This window comes from Acromyrmex echinatior, chromosome 11 (assembly GCF_024713525.1).
Source record: "Acromyrmex echinatior isolate Ae372 chromosome 11, ASM2471352v2, whole genome shotgun sequence".
Taxonomy (NCBI): Eukaryota; Metazoa; Arthropoda; class Insecta; order Hymenoptera; family Formicidae; genus Acromyrmex; species Acromyrmex echinatior.
The window spans coordinates 3392160-3416628 of NC_141862.1; the positions used below are offsets into that span (position 1 = coordinate 3392160).

The 24469-nt window shown below is 33.9% G+C and overlaps 1 long non-coding RNA gene and 1 pseudogene across 1 annotated transcript; one reads left to right on the forward strand and one right to left on the reverse strand.

Annotated features, from left to right (window-relative positions):
* Positions 1-261: 261 nt before the first annotated feature.
* On the reverse strand, positions 262-3614 carry LOC147908046 (uncharacterized; annotated as a pseudogene).
* Positions 3615-13739: 10125 nt separating this feature from the next.
* LOC147908047 (uncharacterized) lies at positions 13740-18390 on the forward strand. Its single transcript, XR_015546778.1, has 2 exons — positions 13740-14032; positions 14284-18390. It is a non-coding gene; the product is annotated as an uncharacterized LOC147908047 (long non-coding RNA).
* Positions 18391-24469: the final 6079 nt, after the last annotated feature.

The following is a 24469-nucleotide window of genomic DNA, read 5'->3' on the forward strand; positions in this document are numbered from 1 at the left end:
ATGTTAAATCCGGTGTAGATAGTTTACAATCTCCGTTAATTATATCCGTTAATTTAATTCTATCCGTTTCCTTAATTTCGCTTTCAAAATTATTACAAATGATTAAATTTTTTTACTTTTCTTGGTGGAATATAACCACGTTTGAACCTCCGTTAGCGTAATCCACAGGGTGATACTAGATAAGACGTGTCCATTTTCGTAATTTTGGAATTGTCTCGGTGCGTTACTATAAATATTAATACTTCGCATGGCGCATCGGATTTAATATAATATATTTGAAATGTTTGCTCGCAATGTTTGTATGTCGTGGTATCTCGTATGTATTTATCTATGCATTTATCAATAAGTCACTTGCATATAGTAACGTATAATGACTATTTTTCTTATCTAATGCTATTAATGAATGATTAATCTTCACGAAAGTAAATATATTTGAATGTAGGTAAAAAGATAGAGGTATCGCACTTATTATTTTATACGTGGGATACGCAATTATTGGAAACTTGAGCGTAGTAAATGTATAGTTATTAAAATAGAATGCATTAATTGATATGTATTTTTGAATGGTATTCCAATTTTCTGCCTATATTTGAAATGGAAAATGCAAACCTTTTGTTAGCTGTGACGTGGCTTCCCGTAAATCTTATTTGTTCTAATGATAGTAAACGAGTGGGTATCTTCCTTTGAATACTAAATAATCTAACATTTTCCCTATGTCCGCTGTCAAATCTGTTATGATGGCAGTAAGGACATATAGACATCTAAATCTTCTCATTGCGTATATATGTCTAATGCATTTCCATTTTCCTCGTAACATTAAACAATAAGTTTTCAGATCATTGCTTTTTTGAGACTACTGATGTGTCCAATAGTCGCATTTAATATTTTTAATTGATGCTTGTTGTAATACCTGCTGATTATCTTGAAGTATCTGTAGTTGTTCAGCTATTTGCTGTGTATCGTCAGCATCCATTATACCAAACAGTTTTGCTGATCGCGCCTATGATGTTTATTAATCCTCTTTATAGTTATATAGGGAGTACAAATTAATTCGATCCATTTTCCAAAAGGCTTTTGGCTCTGGCTGTTGTGAATGGTTCATAGTGACAGCTGATTTTGGCGTTTTAAGAGAGGTTAGATCTGCTAATAATATTCAGTTCATATTGCTTTCATATTGCGTTTATATTGAGTTTCAAAAACCTTGATTTTTACTGTGTTTGAAATGTCGAATTTTGTGTTAACCAAGCAGCTTTGCGGGAGGTTCTAATTTTGCTTTAATTGGAAGAAAAATGCAGCTGAAGCCCATCGAATACTTGTCGAAGTTTATGGTGATACTGCTCCAACTAATAAATCATGTAGGGAATAGTTTCGACGTTTCAAGGATGGAGATTTCAGCGTTGAAGACAAGCCTCGCTCTGGACAGCCAAAAAAATTGAAGACAAAGAATTAGAGGCATTACTCGAAGAAGATCAGAGTCAAACGCAAGAGAAGCTTGCAGAATCATTGGAAGTAACTCAAACAAGCCGTTTCTGCATTGAGAGTCATGGGAATGATTCAAAAACAAGGAAATTGGGTGCCTTAATTAATTGAAACCGAAAGACGTTGAAAGGCGATTTTTCACTTACGAACAGCTGATTTAAAGACAATAAAGAAAAGGTTTTTTGCATCGGATTATGATTGGAGATGAGAAGTGGATATTCTACGACAACCCCAACAAGAAAAAATATTACGCTAAGCCCGGTCGATCGTTGCCATCGTCCTCAACATCAACACCAAAGCCGAACATTCATGGTTCGAAGATCATGCTCTGTATCTGGTGGGACCAAAAGGGTTGTTTACTATGAGCTGTTGAACCTGGCGATTCCATTACGGGCGATCGGTATCGGCTACAATTGATTCGTTTGAGCCGTGCATTGCGAGAAAAACGGCCGGAATACGAGCAAAGACATGATAAAGTTATTTTTCTTCATGACAACGCTCGGCCTCATGTCGCAAAAGTCGTAAAAAAATATTTGGAAACGTTCAAATGGGATGTTTTACCGCACTCGCCGTATTCTCCGGACATTGCTCCTTCTGATTACTGGTTGATTATTGTTGAAGGATGCAGCACGATTTGGCAAGTCACTTTTTTCACAAAAATCGAAAATTGGCTCCAAAATTGGATCGCTTCCAAAGACGAGTCATTTTTTCGAGATGGAATTCGAAAATTGCCTGAGAGATGGGAAAAAGTAGTAGCCAGCGATGGACAATACATTTCATACAATACAATTCATTTTGTTTTGAAATAAATGCATTTTTGAGCACAAAAAAACGAACCGAACTAATTTGTATTCCTAATATTCTTAACTGTTAGCGATGCGGTATGTTGGATATCTTCCTTTTCTAATATCAGCATCATATTCGCGCATATTTGTTGCGCGTTTCTGGCGATGACTTTTTCACATCGCTTTTCCGTATTTTTTAAATACTTTTGGAGCTCAAATAGAGTCCTAAAAGCAGTAACATCTAATTTAATTACAAGTTTTCATTCCGATTCCGCCTGATTTATCAACCCGATTTCTTCGAAATATATGCCGGTCATATGACGGAATGATTACCAGCGATATGTTGATGGACAAGTTCCATCCGTATAACTCCACACAAATAATATGCTGTAAGATAAGAATTCATATTACCCTTCGATGAATCTTTACCATACTGTACTGTTTAATTTACTTCTTACTTATTTTATTACTCTCTTAACCTCTCTTAGCTAAGGCAGTCGCTATCAGAAAAAATGAAATGTAGACATGCGGTGTTTGCGGTGCAATTCGTACTTTGCATCTTTCACGTGCGATAACTGCCTTCGCAGTTACTGGTTGCGGGTTGCACGCAACCTACAGGAGGACGAACCACGTGTTCGTCCTCGATTGGTATGCGATGGGCGCATCCTCGCAACTTCCAGGTGCATATGTATCATAACGGAGCAGCAAATCGTGAAGGAGATACCACTACCCTATCGGCCCTAACGTAAGTACCTCATTGTTTCTTAACTAACTTATATTATTATGCTTACTACTAACTCGGTTTTCTGCTCTAACTGTCCGCTTAATGCTCAATAAATGGTTTCATTTGATTTCATTCGTGTACGCGTATTAGTTTTTGTCCCATTTTTATTATGTACCATAGTTCACATCATTATGTTTTTCTATTACTGTATAGGGACCTATCCATTTCGATTCTAACTTTTTAGATTTTTCTCTTCTATTGTTTCATAGAGTAGAATCGTACCGCCCACTTGAAAGGTTTTTTTTCGCGACTCGTTTTATCGTATTGTTTCTTGGCCTGAATTTTGGCTTGTTTTACGTTCTCTCTTACCTGACTCGTTGAAGTCTTTCTTTATTCTTGCACGTAATCATCGTACGCGTAAGTCGGTTTCAGAGATTATAATAGAGAGGTTGATATTGTTGCTTGATGATCATATATAAGAATACTCCGAACGGATTATATCTCGTGGCGGTGTGAAGAATAGTATTATAGGTGAACATAGCGTAGGATAATCATTCGTCTCAGTTTGTCTGTTCATCGTTTATATAATGTCGTAGATATTCCACGAGGGTTCGATGTAAACGCTCTAATGCCCCGTTATTCTCAGGATGATATGCCGTTGTCTTCTCAATCTTTAAAAGTTTACAAGCATTCTTAAATAATTCACTCGTGAAATTAGTGCTTTGATCCATAAGAACTTTTTCGGGTATCTATGCTCCATTATTATTTTTATGACAAATGCTTTAGCAATCGTTGACGCCTATTAATTCTCTATCGGTATCTATCGGCACTTTGCTGAATTTCGTCAGGCTATCTTGAAAAGTCAAGATATATTTATTTCATTCGTTCGTAATCGACAGTGGCCCTACTATGTCAAGGGCGCACTTTTCGAAAGATTTTTCGGGTGTATGCGTTAATTAATACGAGAGGCATTTTCGTCTTCTGACTTAATTTATTTTTTTGACTGAATTTGCATTTACTAATATAGCTTTCGACATCCTTCATGATACCACAACAGTCATGTAGCAATTTTATTCTTTTTACCGTTCGTGATACTCCTTGCGGATGCATTATGATATTCATATAGTATTTGCTGTTTCTTCTTCTGTATATTCCTTTGTGCCCTCCTTGTCTTCTTTGTTGTCGTCTTCCTTCTCTTTTCACTTCACGTTGTACACGCGTTCGTCATTCCGGAACGAATTTCGACTTAAAGCATCTACGTTGATATTACCCTTACTAGTCTTATGTATGATCTTATATTCATACTCTTCTAATTTCAATCTCCAGCGCATTAATATCAAGCCTGGATCATTTACATTAAAAAGCCAGATTAATGATCTGTGATCAATTACGATAGTAAAAGTCATATAGATATGGGCGAAAATATTTAACAGACTATCGCTAACAATTCTTTCTCTGTAGTATTATAATTTTGTTCAGCTTTATTTAGAATTCAGCTCGCGTAAGCAATCGAATGGTTTTGACCTACGACCTTGTAATAATACAGCTCCTATTGCAAGGTCCGACGCATCAGCGATTACCAGGAATTCTCAAGTGAAATCTGGATAACTGAGTATAGGTGCTGTTGTGAGCTTTACTTTTAATAATTCGAATAAATTGTTCTGTTGTTCTATTTTCCAGTCGAATGTACTCTTTTTTTAATCAATCTTGTTGAGCCTCTGCTTTGCAATTTTTGAAAAATTTTCGATGAATTTCCAGTAGTATCTGGCTAATCCGATAAACGATTGTATATTTTTAATTTTCTTCGGCACAGGAAAATCTTTTACAGCGCTTAATTTACTCGGATCTGGATGTATTCTTTCTTCGATTATTATATGTCCGAGATATATTACTTCCTTTCGTAGAAACTCGCACTTGTCTGGTTGTAGTTTTAAATTATATTTACGTAGTCGTTGCATTATTTCGACAAGACGCTACTATGTTGCTCTAGGCTCAGTCCGTAAATAATTATATAATATCATCTAGGTACACGAGGCATCTCAAACCTTGTATTCCTGCTAATATTGCGTTCATTAGTCTTTGAAACGTCGCGGGTGCATTTCTTAATCCGGACAGTATTCGGTTAAATAATTCATAATGTCCATGCGAGATAGAAAAGGCAGTTTTACTTTTATGTTTCTCACTCATGAATTTGATGATATCCCGATTGTTCAAGATACAACTAAGACGGACAGTTTTTGAAGATTTTGCGTACGTGCGACATGTGGATCGGAAGCTTCTAGAAGGATTCCAAGTGTCCTTAGAGGTTTCCAAAACATAAACTCGGCCATCACCTCGTCAATAAAGTCGAAAAACAATAAGCTAAGCCGCATGTCGCACGTACGCAGATCTCAACCGTTATAACGGCGAACCAACTCAGATCGGTCGTAGCTCACGCGCGATCGCATGACGCAAAACGCGTAATATGCGTTCATCCCAATCAAAAATCCAGATTTAGCGGGCGCGCATGGCAATAGCGTACCGCTTGGCCATCGCGCTCGAAATTGCCAATCGCCGCCCGAAACAGAGGGTCACCTCAAAATTTTCAATTTTGCGAGAATCTCATAGGCGAATGCAAAAGGAAGCCTTTGTTCTTAAAAGAGCATAAAAGGCAAAACCGAGAAGCAATGACTCTCTTCTTCTTCGCTGTTCTCGAGTCAATGCTTCGCTACAAGTGCAACTGTCTAGGAGACGCTCCGCCGCCAGAAAACCGCCGCGTTTGATTCGCAATTGAGAATTCGCGTAAAGCAAAATTCAGCTGAAACGCCGTATCACTCGAAATTTTCTCGCCATCGCTCTCACTCCAACTCGCTCTCAAACACCGATGCTAAATCCAGTATAGAGAAATATTTGGCGTTTCTTACCTAGTCTAAAATGTCGATTATGTTTGGTAGAGAAAATGAGTCGCCTATGATTAATTCATTAAGTTTCCTAAAATCTACCACTACTCTAAGTTTTTGTTTTCCTGAAGCGTCGCTCTTTTTTGGAACGACCACTAGTGGCGCGTTCCACTGACTCGCGCTAAAACTAATAATGTCTTGTAGCATTTTCTTTATTTGCTGATTCATCTCTCTTCCTTATGTTTTTCTGGCAACCGATAAGGTCGCACATTTACGGGTACACTATCAATGCGCATATTAATTTCATGCGCTACCGCTGTTGTGCATTAATATCCTTTTAAATGGAAAGTGTCATTGAAGTCTTCGCATATTTGCTCGATAATTTTCTTTTCTTCTTTATTTAGATGCTCGGTTCTTATCTGCTTTCGTACACGCTCGTGCCGCGATAGTATTAGTGTGTCACTTTCGTTACCTGTCTTTTGCAGTGTGTGTACGTTCTCTCGATCACTCGCCCGTAATTCTTCTATTATTACGCGGAGTAATTATTTTGTTTCTCCCATAGTATTTAACACTCTTATCGGGCATGTATATTCGTCAGGTGCTACTAGACAATCCCCGATAAATATTCCTGGTCTGGTTTCTTCTTGACTATTGCCACATGATTTTTATCTGTGACCGCTCGCACTATCATTTCGCTGCGGAGGGTCAGTGTTATTTTCCTGTATAGGTGAAGTTTCGAAGTTATCCCGTCAATTTGCAAATAATTTTTCTGATCGCTTCTAATTTTGTATTTTTGTAGAAAATCCATTCCGAGGATTCCTTCGTAATCGACAGGAAAATCATCTTTCACGACATGCATGGTATGTCGTATTTCCTTGTCGCCTAAACGCATCATTCCTCTTATTTTTCCGATTGTCTTTGATTGCCAGTGACCAGCTTTTCTCGTATAAATGTCTCACCTTTTAGGCTTCCTACTTTAATTAAAGTGTAGTTCCTGTATCTAATAATAGATTTATTCGACGCTTCTTTATTTCTTTGATCGGTAGTATTACAAGTCTAAGACCAGTATTCGCATATCTTCCGATCACTTGCATACTTTGATGCTCACTAGCGGCTCGCGTTTTTCACGTCTTTCTCCTCTTCTCCTTTCCTTCTTCGTTACTAGCGTACAACGATTCTTCGCTCTCTCTTTACCGCTTATTTCGTCTTATCTCAGCAGTATTTACATACTTCGTTTTACGATCGGTGTCTCGCTTCGTGCGTTGCTTCGGCTTCTTGTCGAGCCGTCCGTTCAGTGACCATTATTCGTTTCTTTTATGTTCTGCTTTTTTGCAATAATGCAAAATTTCTCTATGGCATTTATACTTGCTGGTTTATTGGCTCGGGGCCAATGAAAATCTGTTTGCGTAACAAATCTGTTGGCTTGACTGACAATCTCGCCCATAATGACCTACTTTTCCGCATTTGCTGCACTGCACACTCGAATTTTTTGAGTTTTGGCCTTGACCATATTTATTGCGATCATTATTATTCGCTCGTGGGGTAGGCCCTTTTACACGTTCTTCCACGCTTGCTGCATTGATAGCTTCTTGCAGGCTTGAATATTTTTGTGATCATACTACTAGTTTAATATCTTTGCGCAGTCCTAGTTCGAAATTTAATAAAGCTTGATCCTGAATCGTTTCTAAAATGGATCGCTTCTCACTTGTATTTTCTCGTTTCTCGATCAACGATTCATGTAGCTGAAATATCCACGCGTCATCCATAGGTGTGAGCGCTAGCTTTCGCCTAGCTTTTGTTTTAAAGCGTTAAATTCTAATGGTGTGATGTTCCGCGTTTTCCTAAGTAATCTATCTCTCGTAATTCTTCGGTCTGCCACGCTTCTAGTTTGGAAGTCTAATAGAAGTTTTCCTTTCAATTTCGTGTTTAATATTTCTTCTAATAAAACTGATTTTTCCGCGAAGTTGATCTTCTTCATCGCATAGGTACTAGCGCTTACGAATTCTTGCATCTTCTGACATGAATGTCCGTCTATTTCCGGTATTAAACTCCGTGCATCTTTTAATCTTAAATATCCCATGGATCGATTTCTTGCTTCCCGCACGTCATCTTGCGTCCGTCCATATGTGACATTGTTAATACTCTATCGTGGGGGTACGCTAGTCGGAACTTTTCGCGATCGTAATTTACAATTTCCATCCTGCTCATTCTATCGTGCAATCCCGTAATTGCTTCTATCTAATATTTCCTCTTGCCTACTTTGAATTGATGCTTCGTGCGCGCGTCCTTCTATAGTGTTTCTGAGACGACCTATCTCTGCTTCTATTTCCGCGTTCGCTACCGGCGGATTGTTCGCGATCTCACCATTTTCGCGTGAGATTGACGGTTGATGCGTCGCCATATCTCCTGGTATCGAATTAGCGCATGCGTTTTCAAATAAATTACTCTCATATAAAATTAATGAGGGTCTTGTTGTTCTATCCTATTATCAGCTAATAAGTTGTGATCTAAATTCATGGAATGGAAATACACGCTCGATAATATTCCGATAAGGTTTCGAATCAGATGCGCTATCGCTTGAATATCGCGGCGCGATTCCAACACACGGCGCACGTTGTCGTGTGCTCGCATGGTTTCTTCGACAATTCGCACAGGATTTACTTGACTAATTCTAGGACGCTCTGGTATAGGCTCGCTGTATATTTGTAAAAATATCGGAGTATTACGCCTGTTTTCACGATTGTTTTCACTTCCGGGAATTTATCCGTTTACAATGATTGCATAAATTTTCGGACTTACAGTAACGTGATTAATCGCATGTTACTTGTCCGCTGTTCGTCTGACGTATGCTGAATCACCGTGTGGTAGATCGCGCCTCTCAGGTTACGCTGTTATCTGTGTCCTGGTCGTCGGCTGTTATACCAGGTGCTCGCATCCTTGAATAAGGATCTAGCTTCTTTCCGCTTTGGGCTGCTTCTTCCTTGTTTTAACTGATCCATATCTTATTTATAAGCTACTATCGTCGCCGCTTCCGGGTCAGCTATGTGGATCCCACCGCTGCCAAATTGTTATGCCGGTATTTCATAGCATAGTTCGCGGATCCACAAAGGATTTCGGGAGATGAGATTAGACAGCCTTGTAGTTTTTAAGAAAAAATATATTTAGCTTTACATATAACAAAAGTGGTTATTTTGTTACAATTCCACTTAGCATTATTCATGTCGCAGTAGATACTGTTACAATTTCGCTTAGACGACGAACAAAGTAGCGCGACAAGTTTCTTTCAAATTTCTGTCTGACGACGTCCGCGATCGCGCTTATATTCTATATTTTTCGGGTCATCCTTGCGTTCCGTGATGGCCCATTAGCGTTCCGCGTATCGGACGAGGACAGCTTCCGCGCAACTTCTGAATCCATTTCTTAAGTTTACAATTTATATTCGCTCAGGGATTTCTTTTATTTTAATTATTTAAAGTAACTTTAAGTATATTTAATAAATCGGTTCTGGCAATCATTTATTTAATCGTTTATATTTCTTGCACGTTCGTGGCACTACGTTGGTCAGACAAAAAGGAGACTACAGACTAGAATAAATGAACATCAATCTGATATAAACAAGAGAACAGGATCTCCATCAGTAATTTCTGACCATCGTACTAGTTTTAATCATGATTTCAAATGAGAAGAAGTAGAAATTTTGGACAATGAGTCTTACTATAAAAAAAAAGAATTATTTCTGAAATGGTCCACATTAAAAAATAAAAGTATGGTTTGAATAGAGAGATACCGATCCACTGCCTGATATATATCTATTCCTCTTACAATCCCTTCCTACATCGTTGAATTCCTCTTCCTAGGATCCTTCCTATTACCATTCATTTCTATTACCACTTCCCTTGTTAGATGGCAAGATCATTTCAATTTATCGAATGTTCTAGCATTACATCTCAGAGTTCGATAGTTGTAAGACTCGTTTGATATCTCTGTATTATATAATTACTTTTAGTACTTAATTTATATATATATATATATATATATATATATATATATATATATACATATATATATTTTTTAATTAATTTGGACGTTCAAATGTTAATCAGCAGATATTTATTAGGTGTTGGAATTAATTCGTAGCGTTTTACAAGTGATGGGAAGTACTTTCATTAATGTATTTTTTAATGCTCATGTGAAATAAATAATTAAAACATTCTTTCATTAAAAAACGCTACGAATTAATTCCAACACCTAATACTATTTATTTTTTATTGTAATTAACGTTCAATTTTTTAATGTAAATTATAGTCGTATAATAACACAATTATTTATTGGTATCTTGAAAATGACAATTAATGTTATTAGTTAAGGTAATTGTTATATTTATTATAGTTGCAAAAAGATTATAAAGGAATGTTTGCATCTTTCTTCACATTAATTTCACTGGACCAACCTATAAATTTGAGAAGAAGTTTACGGTATTATAAACTTTATAGGATTATGTGACTTCTGGTATAAACTAACAACAAGTTCCGATGACAAGCTGATTGAATCTAGGCCATATCTTGCCATAATTATTCTTTCCAAAATGCGAATACACATGCGCTTTTTATATATTGCACATCTTGCGTAATTACCTTGCGTAATTATCTTGCGTAACATTTAAAATAATTTTTAACATTAGAGAAACATCCAATAAGGGTCGAAACGTCTGTACATTTTTAGATTGTTTACAATAATATTGTCATTTACACATTATCCTGAATTGGTTCTTAGCTCTATATTATATTGTTTAATTTATTTAATTATTTGAACCGTTATTATTTATTGAATTGAAATAATTTATTATAATTCTTTCAAAATTATCGTGATAACAAAGAATATGTAATTAAAAGGATTAAATTATTTATTAACATTGAAAATATGTGAATTAATATCCTACATTTGTGTCAAGCAATTGAAAAGCATCCAATAACGGCTGAAGTGATCAAATTCTATATACGTTCAATCAATAGCTACCGTTCGATTGTATAAAAGTGCTTTTGTTTTTTCTCTACAGCGGAAATACGTAATTGTGATGCAAAACTCTGAACTTGTAAATTTTATCATTTTTATTTAAGAAATGTCGTCATCAGGAGACACAGTAGTGTTTCGGCGTTAAGACAAACACAGTAGTACTATCGTTTCTTTACGCGAGACTTTACCGCAAGTTGTTGGGATTGAAATGATTGGATCTCTATAACATCTGAACCGATCAAATTCTATGTACGCTCAATCGATGACTTTCATTGAATTGTGTGATAAAAGTGTTTTTATTTTTTTTTCTACGTACCTTACGAGCGAAGATATTGCAAAGTTTGCTAAGTTCGGATCTGTCACTTTTTAAGATATGTTGTCCTGTTTGTCATTGATAATATACGATTAGATAAAAACTTATGAAAAGAAGAGCATAAAAACCATAGCACAAGGTGTCATTTGTGATATTTAATTATCATTACATTATTAAAACTTTAGACGTTTCGGCCACAATCTGGCCATCTTCAGTAAATTCACAATATTCTTAAAACGCAAAATTACAAATATTTGACATTATTCAATCGTCATGTAAAATAACTATATCTAAACGTGTTCTTTCATCATGTGAAGGTGCATCGTACAACAATTGTAGCGCCAATTGACATATTCTCGTTAAATAAGTTGAGCGCCAGATACGATTGTATTATGTCTAAATTTATTACCAATAAGGCGACTAAAAGACATCTAAAAAATATCATAGGATATCTTAAAGATGCCTTGTAGGACGTATAAAGACGTGTAATAAAGCTACTAAAAGATGAACATAAGAGTCTTAAAGAGCGTTATTATTTCCTAGCTTAGTTAACAAAGCATATCATTTCATTTTCATTCGATCTTCTTTTTTATGTATTAAGTTATAGAGATCGATGACGTACCTGTATAAATAATTTTTTTATTATCATTTCCTAGTTTAGGTAACAAATACCAGCATATAATTTCGTTTCCTTTCGATCTTTTTCTGTTATGTATTACATTATAAATAAATAGAGATCGATGACGAATAAATCGCTTTTTCATTATTATTTCCTTAGTTAACAAATACGAGCGTATAATTTCGTTTCTCTTGTTATATTATCGATCTCTAATTGTTATATATTAAGTTATGTTATACAGAAAGTGCAAAATGCAGAGAATAGCTGTATTCGATATTGGCAATGTTGTCAAAATAAATGCACTTGATCATGCATTGCTAACGTCCATGCATCTCTTACGCCACTAACGTACTCTTGCGCCAAAAGTCAACCAAGAGTCAACTGTGAATCTTAGCCTTTCATGATGTGAATTAAACAATTCTAGAACATTCTCAACTTTATCTTTGTGCACCGCTACAATGTCATCAACATAACGAAAAAAAACGACGGAAATAAAACGACGAGTTAATATTATTAGCAGTAATAATTTCTTGTTCTAAATCTTGTAGAACGATATTCGCTAAAATAGGGGACAATGGAGAGCCCATTGGCATGCTAAAAATCTGTCTGAATATTTTTTTGTCGAATTTAAAAAATGTAGAGTTAATTATTATCATAATAGCTTTAATAAACTCATGAAATGGAATCGAAGTCTTGTTTTTAATCGAGTTCCACCTATGTTCGATACTCTTTAATACTAAATCGGTCGGAATGTTCGTGAACAAAAGGAAATTAAAAACTCAAATAAAAGAATACAGGGCTGACATAAGAAGATCCACTTCTGAGATATCAGTGGTTTCACGTCACCAGTTGAATGAGATGCACGAATTGGACTAGGATAATATCAGAATTTTAGACACAGAACAATTTTTAATAAAAAGAAGAATTTCTGAAATGATACACATTAAAAGCCAAATAAGTAGTATCAATAAGCAAAGTGACACCGAAGGTTTGCCGATGTTTATCTGCTTCTTCTAAAGAAAGATCTCTCTCACTTTTAATAAATAATTCTAGAACAATCTAAAATTTTTGACACAAATATATAAATAGTGGTAACATACATGCGATGACAAATAATAACACACAATGTCACGACAAATTTCCATCTGTGTAAAGAATGTACTTAAGATTCATCAAAAAGTTTTTTTTGCTGTAAAACAGGTAACGATTCTATTCTCATACATTTCGACTTGAAAATATTAATGATAGGTTAATTTTTTAAATTAGAATCTGGAAATTCTTGTTCTACATAATTCGAAATATGACAATTGGCGCTGCAACATTGTTGTACGATGCATCTTCACATGATGAAAGAACACGTTTAGATATAGTTATTTTACATGACGATTGAATATAATGTCAGATATTTGTAATTTTGCGTTTTAAGAACTGAAGATGGCCAGATTGTGGCCGAAACGTCTAAAGTTTTAATAATGTAATGATAATTAAATATCACAAATAACACCTTATAATATACATGTATATATATATATATATATATATATATATATATATATACGAGGGCAAGGTGAAAAGTAACCGACCTCAACATGAAACATGAACATGAACGCAGTTTTCAGTTAAGTACCAAGTCCTAAATTTCTCCTTTATAAATTATAGATATTTTTAATGTAGTAATTTGATATATAACACTTGGTACTTAACTAAAAACTTTGTACATAGTTCATGTTTTCATGTTGAGGTCGGTTACTTTTCACCTTGCCTTCGTACATGTATATTGTATGAATTAAAAAAGTATTCGTTGTTCCGATATACATTGCCGGTACTGTAAATCTACAATATACCTAACGTAAATTATAGATATTAGAAAATCTGTTCACATTATGTATACTATAAATTTTCAGTATTGACAGTGTATATCGGAACAAATATTTATAATTCATATAATATGCATGTACTGTGCTCGCGAGCGACGGCACAACTTCGTCGCGTACTCCTTGATCTCATCTGACTTAAAAATACTTTTAGCACTTGAAAGCGTAATATCTCGACAGCTAGATGAATTTCCCACGAAGATCAGAGTTTCTCGCTAAATAAGTTGAGCGCCAGGTACAAGAGAGCGTGTCACTCTTTCGATAATCTCTTCTACTTTCACTTATACTAAATTCGTGACGACAGGAATGGGTCGTCAAAGGTGGGAAAATTGTCGGAGGGAAAGAGGTAGGTTGCAAGAATCACATATTAATAATAAAGAAATAAAGAACAATTATATTTAGCGAACCGTTTTACATGCAATCTTCGGAGGATTCGCTCCCTCCGCTGGACTCGATATACGAGGTCAATAAGTTCTTAAAAAATCTATCAGACGGCACTCGCAGTGTCATGTCACATTACTTTTTGACAAATAGCATATTTCAACTAATTACTGTCAAATTTTGAGCAGAATTCATCGCGTGGTTTCATTTTTGTAGACGATTAAAGCGAACAACTTTTGTATTTTTTGCAAAATGGAAAAAACGAGTTTTCTACAGTAATCAAACATCTACATATGAAAGGTAACGCCGAAAGAAATCAAAGCCGAATTGGATAATGTTCATAGCACATCTGCACCAGCATTTGAGATACTGTATACAATTGGATGAATGAATTTAAACGTGGTCATACATCCACATGTGATGCACCTCGTTCGAGACGTCCAATTGAAGCTGCTATGTTAGAAATCATCGATAAAGTCCACGATATTATTTTGATTGATTGACGAGTGAAAGTGCGTGAACTTGTTGAAGCCACAGGCATATTACATGGAACAGTGATTTCAATTTTGCACGAACAATTGGGTATGAAAAAGCTATCGACAAGATGGGTGCCGCGTTTGTTCACTGTGGACCATAAGCGCGACCGTGTGACGATTTCAAAACAATGTTTGGAGATGTTTCAACGTAATCCAGATGAATTTCTGCGTTGATTCATTATCGTGGATGAAACATGGATCCATTACTTCACACCCGAAACGAAGAAATAGTCAAAACAATGAATTTCACCGAGAGAACCAGCTCCGAAGAAGGCGAAGACTGTGAAATGGGCCGAAAAGGTGATGTTTTTTTGGGATGCACGTGGTATAATTCATATCGATTACCTTCCGTCGAAGCAAACGATCAATGGGGATTACTACGCAGCCTTATTGGATCGTTTCAATAACATTTTAAAGAAAAAACGTCCCCATTTGACAAAGAAGAAAGTGCTCTTCCATCAAGACAATGCACGGGTTCATACATGCTCGATACCGATGATCAAATTCAATGAATTCCGCTATGAATTGCTTCTCCATTCAACATATTCGTCAGATTTAGCCCCCTGCGACTATTTCTTGTTTCCAAAATGGTGAAGAAATGGTTCGGAGGAAAGAGATTCACCACCAGAGAGCAGCTCATCGCCGAAACAGAGGCTTATTTTGAAGGGTTGGACAAATCGTATTATTCGAACGGCTTGAAAAAGTTGGAAAATCGTTGGCTCAAATGTATTGAGCTGAAAGGAGACTATGTTGAGAAATAAAAATGAATTGATAAAAAAAATGTGTTTTATTATGTTTTTCTAAAAACTTGACTTGCCCTCGTAATTTACTTTGACGAAAGATAACGACGACTTATTTCTAACGCCGGATGACCTTGTACATTAGACTACGAACTCTAACTTCTCTCGCCTTCGCAGGTGACTGATAAACAATGATCGATTATTTACAAGACCTCTTGACAGCGCGCTAGAACTCGCACTCAAAGTAATGCAGGCTACCCGGGAGGGTAAAACCGACGTGAAGCAGAACGCTAACCCAAAAGCGCGATACGATCACAATAATCGTTTCAGCATGACACAAATGATACAATATAAAACAACAACCTAAAATGACTCGACTGTGGCAAGAGAGGAAAACGCGACTCGACAACTAATATTTCACCAAATCACAATGCTTGGGAGGATAGCACATGTCTCGAAATTCCATGATTCTACACGGCAGCCATTAAACTGACCGCTTTTCGCGACGCGAGCTTTCCCGAAGCTATAAACCCGGATCAATAGCTTTACAATAGCGATGACGACGCTCGTCTCACTCTCGGCATCCAGATCTTTCCGCTATCCTCCTCGTCAATTTTCCTCACAGCAGCGATTCTCGAAAGCTCTAGTCAGCGGCGACTTCGCATGTCCTTTGACAACGCTTCTGCTCAGCCACAGCAAGAATAAGGCCTGGGAGCATGGAAATGTACGAGATGAGCCATTCCCATGATGCGCAGTAGCAGCGTGAATTTTGGATAAAATTTGATTGGCTGTTCCAGTATATCAACTATTATACGCAAGAAATTGCATATTGGGTAACATTTGATTGGTTATTTCCAGTATTGCTATATTGTCGCCATTATACGCAATTCACCTTGTATATTTCTACCATGCCCAGGAGCTCCTTGCGGATACACGCAGGCCGTTGGGCTCCCTCTCCCCCTACCCCTGCAGGGAGCCGTCATGCTAATTGACTTCCATCAATTACGATGTCCGCACGTACCGCACAGGTCCTCGCAAATTCTTTTTTTCTTTAGAGCGCGCAATATAATTTTCCATGAATTCCCTTTTCGCCTTTGACCCCTAATTTTTCTAGGCTGACGCGGAATATCCTGGTAGCCCTTCCACCAGCTTCGCGTCAAGAACATATGCGACGGGCGTTCATACGGTTCCTCTGGTGATTGGAAATTCTCGCCTTCCGTCGCACTCTGCAAGAGGTGAGCGGTGTAACAATGCTCAAGGTAGCGGATTATAAAGCAAATATATGAAAATAATACGACCTGCGTATCCAGGCTTCTGGATGGATAGCCTTCCAGTGTAGGGTCGCTTCTTCTTTCTTCCTAGCGATATAGTCTTTCTTCTTTCCATGGTGAGTGAGACGGAACAATTACAAAAAGAAATTGCAGCTGCCGAGCGCGGTCCGGCGATTCTAATTCTAATCGTGAGACTAATCACTAAAGAAAAAAAAGTCTTAACGATCAGAAAGAATTATTAATCAAGAACAGATAATTAAGGAAGTAGCGCACGTTCGCAGGTGCGCTCGCAGACGCGCTCGTGCGCGCACTCGCCCTCCGAGCCAGGAAGACGTGCGAGTCCATCGTCGACGATTCCCAACAGTGACAAACAAAAATCACATAACATATATTTACTCTAATTGCAAAATCTGCGGAGACAGATTTTGAGCAAAGTCTACTACTAATTATTCATTGCAGAAAAGCAACAAATTACATAACGGCAATAAGTACACAGAGTATATTATATCCGACATTGTCAGCAAATTATTATCAGAAATATAATAAAGCTTGCTAGACATGCAAATTGATGGCAAAAACCGAACAGAGTTTACTTGAATCAAGTTTTGCTCTCAATCTGCTAGTCAGGTTATACAGAACTTTGATTTCTGTTACCAATCTGCTGACATAGCATGTCTAGCAGGCTTTGTCATATTTTTAACAGCAATTTACTGACAATGTCAGATATAATACAAATTATGTACAATTTGTTGCCTTCCTGCAATCACAATGGTAGCAGGCTCTGCTCAAAATCTGTCTCCGCAGGCTTTGTTATCAGGAATACGCGCTAGCATCTCTCATCAAATATGTTTTTGAAGTTTAATATATTGAAAACATCTTTTTTAAATTATTATGAAGGGACCACGTATATTCATGAAAGAGACAGCGTACCTTTTATTGAAAGAAAGACACTTATGTAGTTAAAAATTGTTGTTTTATTTAAACAAATTGATATTATAAAATGCATATATTGGGGAAGAGAATATAGATTTTTATAATTAAAATGATATTCCCGTAACATCTATCATTTTTAATTTCATCGCCTGATCGAGAATCGATTAAATTCGCGAGATGTCGGCTTATTCCGCACCTGCTTGCATTATCGATCACCCGTCGATATCCTGTTGCAAATTCTTACAAGAAAAATTCTTGTGAGATCTTCCAAGAGAATTTTCACATACGAATTTCGGATAGAAATATACAAGATCGTATAAGAATATATCGCATATGATATGTAAGATTAATAAAGAATCTTGCATGAATCTTACACCCATGTTACATGAATCTTACACACATGTTACATGAATCTTGCATGCAGATTACATGAATTTTGCGCATATGTAATGTGAATCTTACAAGAATATAACTGGAGTTTATGAAAATGTTATAATAATACTATTAGAATTTTGTGTGATTTATTGCTTGTATCCTAGTAAATAAAATGGAATGGGACAAGCAAGGAACTGAATGGAATTTAAAAGAATTCATTTTGGCTAAAAACGAATTCTTTTTACACAAATTGAATAACAGCTTCACAACAACTAAATCAAACTTAATTTATGGAAGGAGCATAAAAAACCTATGCCAGTTATTATAGCGAAATTATAATTTATCAATTCATTAAAACAATGATAGAGGAAAGTCACCGATATTGACATAGGTCTCCTAAAGTGACGCTTCCTTATTTCGCTTCATTAAACTAATCTTTGTACTTCATTAATACAAATAGAAAAATAATCTATTTATAATTAAATTAAAAAAGCAAAAATCCATAGTAATATATTTATGACTTGTTTTTTATGTAAAATTAGGTTTTGACTTGTTTTTTATGTAAAATTAGGTTTTTTAAAATTACTAAAAACGAATTCTAAATAGAAGTAGAAACAAAACGTTCTGTTACAAATTACGTAGTTTAAATAATAATTATTATATTACTGATAACATTAAATCCTTTTACATGTTTACAATTTTCTAAAATTATTTTATTTATATTTTTTTGTTTCTTATTTTTTTCATAATACGGTTCTAAATATAAAATCGTTTATAGTCGGCATGTAGTCACGTGTAACATGTCGACTGTTGCACATGATAACATAACCTGGTTGCTCTTATTTTATTAGATATCTATTTGCGTTTTAATTATGAAAAGCATGGATCTTATGGAATAGTCAAGGTACATGTATAAATTTATAACAGAATAACATTTTATAATAAAATAAAATAGCATATCTGTAATTAGAAATGCCATAATCAGATAGGTTAAATATGGATTTTATTTACAATCTTCGCTAATTTATTAGGTGTTGGAATTAATTCGTAGCGTTTTACAAGTGATGGGAAGTACTTTCATTAATGTATTTTTTAATGCTCATGTGAAATAAATAACATTCTTTCATTTAAAAACGCTACGAATTAATTCCAACACCTAATATATTTTTGAGTGTTTCTTTGTTTGTCGAATCAATCTTAAGAATATTCAAAATATTCTTAAAATGTTTTCTATTTAATGACATTTATCGACACAAGTGTCATCCTGTCATTGTTAATCATTAAACGGTAAAGAAAAATCTCAGCAAATAAAACTATCGAATAAAACTACTATAAACTACTATGTATCTATGTAAATTAATACACACTTATATCTATTTATATAGCAGTTTAATTTTGCTGAAATGAAAAGATGTCTGTGTCGACTTGTGTCACTAAAGATGAAAAGCTCTCGTTAACATTCAAAAATATTTAATAGCACTGAAGAGCATTAAGCGCTATGTATAGATAGAGCCTACTATCTTCAATAATCATTTTTTTCTCACTGTGGCATATCCACGTTACATCATACATTCACTGCAAGTATTGAAAATCTATAATATACATAACATGAATTACTGATTTTCAATAGAACCCCAATTATTTCACATGTGCATGGATACACATGTATTTGCATTTATGTGTACAAACACGTGTTCTATGTATTATACGGAACAAAAAACCTGCCATATATGTACTTAAACATATGTACGAGTAAATGATATATACACATGTCAAATGTAAAATGTAAAACGACTATACATATCATTTATGTATACCTATATGTATTTTAAAGCACGTTTCTGATTCTTATTTTTCAGTACTTACAGTGAGTATAACAAAATGAGACCTCATGTAGTTGTATAAAAATTAATCGACAAATTCTAGAAATCTATAAATACATATTAACTTGTATAATAATAAATGTATATATATATATGAATATATATGGAGTATATATATATATATATATATATATATATATATATATATATATACTCAAACGATAAAAATTATTTTAGAATCAAAGGCTACGAGTCATTACTAGATGATAATTGTTGGAAATTAATATAACTAAAAGTACATAAAAATAATATAAAATATAAGTACATAAAAACATACGTTTCAACGGGACATGACTCTTATGAGGCTATCTTCAGTATATAATGTTTAAAAAAACAAACAATCTTTGCGATTTGATCGTCGACATAAATATAGCAGTTCAGTAACGTTCCTCTTCAAATTTTATGTGCTGTTACGAAAATTTAACCATTCTTCTTAGAATATTTCACATCTATGTCTCTGATGTTCTATTATCCTAATCCATACTTCAATTATTATAAACAATAATGCAATTCCAGTTCACTCATTGCATTGTTATGATTAAAAAGCATTCTCCGTATTTATATTGAAATAATTATTGACAAAGCGAATTACATAATTTGAATTCATCTCAACTATAACTTATTTATACCTTTAAGTATTCAGTAATTCCAAATTGCAAAAAGTTTACAATCCACAAAGATATTAATATAGAATAAATCATATTAAAAACGTTACTTTTAAAAGATTCAACAATCAATGATTACGGACTAGAAACAAAGATATTATGTTAAAGAAGATGTATAATTAAATTTCTACTAATAAAAGAAAAAAAGTCCAACAAAGGAAAATATAAGATATGGCAAAAGCAATAGAAATCGTCCGCAAAGAAATGGGTTAAAAGCATCCAAACAGATGAATGTGCCACAAAGAACTTTACGATGATTAGTTGATGAAAAGTATGGTTCTCTCGAAAAAGCTGCTTCTTGTAAACATGGTCTCTTGTATTTAATGTTAAATTAGAAGAGGAACTTGTTTATTATTGTTTTGTAATGGAATCACATTTTTAACAAGGAAGGATTTACGTAAAATGTCATTACAATTAACCATTAGAAACAAAATAAAGCTTTTAATAATATAGTTGACAAAAAACGCTTCGTTTTTAAAGAGGCATTCTAATTTAGGCATTCTTATTTCGAAAACCTATAGGAACATCTTTTGCCAGAAAAAGAAGGATTTAATAAAGAAAATGTAAACAAATTTTTTAACTTATTGGATACTGCTTTTGATGAGTATAATTATTCACCAGATCGTATTTTTAATGTTGATGAGATGAGTTTGACTATTGTGCCAAGCAAAATACCTCAAGTTATTGAACGAAATGATAAGTGTCAAATTGGTATGGTAACATCAGCGGAAAGAGGATCTTTAATAACAATTATTTGCGCGATGAGTGCTGCTGGAACATTTGTTCCCTCAATGGTTATATTTCCAAGGAAAAATATGACAAATATATTAATGAAAGGTGTCCCTTCTTGTTTAATCGGAGCCGCATATCCATCAGGATGGGTATAAACTAATTTACTTATTCAATAGTTTCTACATTTTATTAACAAAACAAAATCAAGTAAAAATAATCTTATTATTACTTGATGGACATTATAGTCATACAAAAAATGTTGATTAATAGATCTTTTGAAAAAACATTTTATAAAAATAAAAAATAAATTTCTCTTCCTCCATACACGACATATAAACTTCAGCTACTGGATAAATCTTTTATGGGCCCATTAAAGACATACTACTCGAAAGAAATTAAAATGTGAACGCGTACAGGAAAGCCGGTTACTCAATATGATATTATGGATCTAGTTAGCCGTACTTACATCAAGTGTCAAACTGCTGAAATTGCTATCAACAACTTTAAAGTAACAGGAATACTCTCCAAATCGTAACATTTTTTCTGATATAGATTATATCTCGTCTCAAAGAGAGATAGAAGAAATACATTCTAAAAATGTTTTGCCTCTAACTCCAGCTTGAATCTAATGAAATTTCTATTAACAGTAATATACTTAATGAACCTTTCTGTTCTAAAATGTAATTTATTGAATCACAACCATTTACATCATATGAAATTTTTCCGTTAGAAATTATTCCATTACCTAAAAAGTGACGGAAAGTTTCAAATAGAGGCCGTAAACTTTTGCAGGTTATTACATCATGTATACATTGAGAAAAATTGAAACCGATAATAAATAAGAAGAACAAGATTGAAAGAACAAGAGATCGAGGAAAAGATAGTTCACTCTGTCAAAAATCAGATCAGTTTATTGATCGAGATAAAAATGACGTTTTCCATAGAAACTTGTCTATAGAAATATCATCTGATAATGATTTACATCAATAGATTGTACAGACAACAATACAGTTTGCATTTTTTGTAATGCACTTGTCTAAAGATATTGATGGAGAAGAGTGGATCCGATATATGTCTTGTGAACAATGAGCACATGTTGAATATTCTGATATACAGAATAACTATTTTATTTGTGACTTTTGTCAATATCCGTTTTTATAGTTATAAAAATCATTCTTTAAAAATATGTTAGTATCATAAAAATATTAAAGACTAGATGTACGTTCTGTACAACGTGATATATGCTTTAATGCACACGATATCTATTTTATTTATGATGTTTCTTGATTTAAAATGTTTTATTTTCTAGTCTTTAAATATGTCATTTAACCATAAAGGATTGGAATCATATAAGTAGTATTTTAGTTTTGTATGAAAAATTTGAGATTGTACATTCTGTGTATACACCAATTAAAATGTAACTATTTTACTTATAAATACTATTTTTTTATACTATTTTTGTAAAATTTAAAATCTGTAATCTTTCAGCTTTTTCTAGCTATTCAATGTGGTATTTAAAGCAAGTATAATTATATAGGTTTTTGTTTATAGTTGAAAGAATATATTTGTTATGTACAACATAACAATAAACGTGTTAGTGTAAAATACGAAATGATTTGTATGTATTTGATTTGAAATAATTCATTAATTTTTTTAAATAAATTATTTATTTTTATTTACATAGTTTAGCGGCCTTTGGTTGAAATTATATTATTCATTTCACATACCATATTTACACAAAATAATCGAATTTGACAGAAAAAAGCGTCGTTTCGTCTGAAGTCAAATATTAATCATTATAATTTTTTTTTGTCGAAATGAATCCTTGGTTGAGGATCAGTTTTTGTGCTTTCTATCATTTCGCGCGATACTTTGACACATGTCTCTAAAGACCATGGCACATACAAAAAGGCTGTAAGCAGTAAGGAAATCGTAACATTGGATTCGCTATTGGTCTTACCGTCTTTACCGTGATTGATCAATTCACTTACTGATTACGTCTTACAGCCTTATGTTTTTGTATATGCCATGGACTTAAAAATCATTACAATTAATCATTATTTAGATTAGAGCATCTCTCATAATCTCCCGAAATATATGACATAGGCATATGAATATGCGCTGCGGTCACATTCGCATGCTTTGTGCTATATACGCATATGTCAATTTTGGGGCCCATTTTGTCAGGCGCTCGTTTTTGCCTATTTTACGAAAAAAAAGTTAATTATTGTAAAATTCTTAATGAAAAAACTGCTATAGAACATAGATAGAAGATACTTTCTACATTTACATTCATATTTCCAAAGTTTTATTTTCAGATTTTGTCCACAAAATATAGTCTAAAAACAAAGTATGTCGATTTCGCTGACCTTCCTCTAATATACGTTTCAACCTTCTATTCAATCATTTTCAGTAACACATTTTTTAATTTTTCTTAAATCTTTTTTATTTCATATATTCAATCCAGTTTCTGTTCATTCATTAATTCCATTTCATTTATTGGGATGATCGATACCTTTATTACTTTTATTATTGGAGCGGTCATGTAAAAAAATTATTTCTTAAGAGTATCTTATTAGGCTAAATTAACAAAAAATCTTTTCATTCCGATAAATCGTGTAGGATTCATGCCAAATTCCTGCACCAATTTGAAAGATAAATTATTTCGTAATTATATGCTTTTTAAGACTGATACATAATCATATATAATTAATACCATATTCTTGGACGATCCTGTAAAGAAACTATTTTTTAAAAGTTTCTTATAAGGCTAAGCCAAGATATTTTCATTGCAATATAAATCGTCGTGTACGATTCATTTAAAATTCCTAAGGTCATTAAAGATTATATGTAGTAGGATAAAGAGACACAAGAAGGGTAAAGAACCAGTAATGTATAAAAGAATTTTAATTTAAATTAGCATTAAAAATTTATATAAACAATTACAATTAGCAACAAATGTTTCAACTTTAATCGAGTCATTTCTAATGTAGTCTTAATATATCAACATCGTTCTAAATAAAAAATATGCACATGTATTTAAATATTATTATAATTTTTAATATTAAATTTTTCATTCCGTGTAATATGCTGCGAGTCATTTTTATCAAGAATCAAAGTAGTCATAAGAAAATTCTGAAAGTCATAAGAAAAGTAACCGTAAAGAAAAAGAATTAATATTAACTACATAAAAATTAGTAATATAATAATATACCTTGTCAGTGATATCAGTAAATGTGTTAAGAGTCCATTAATAAAAAGAGAGAA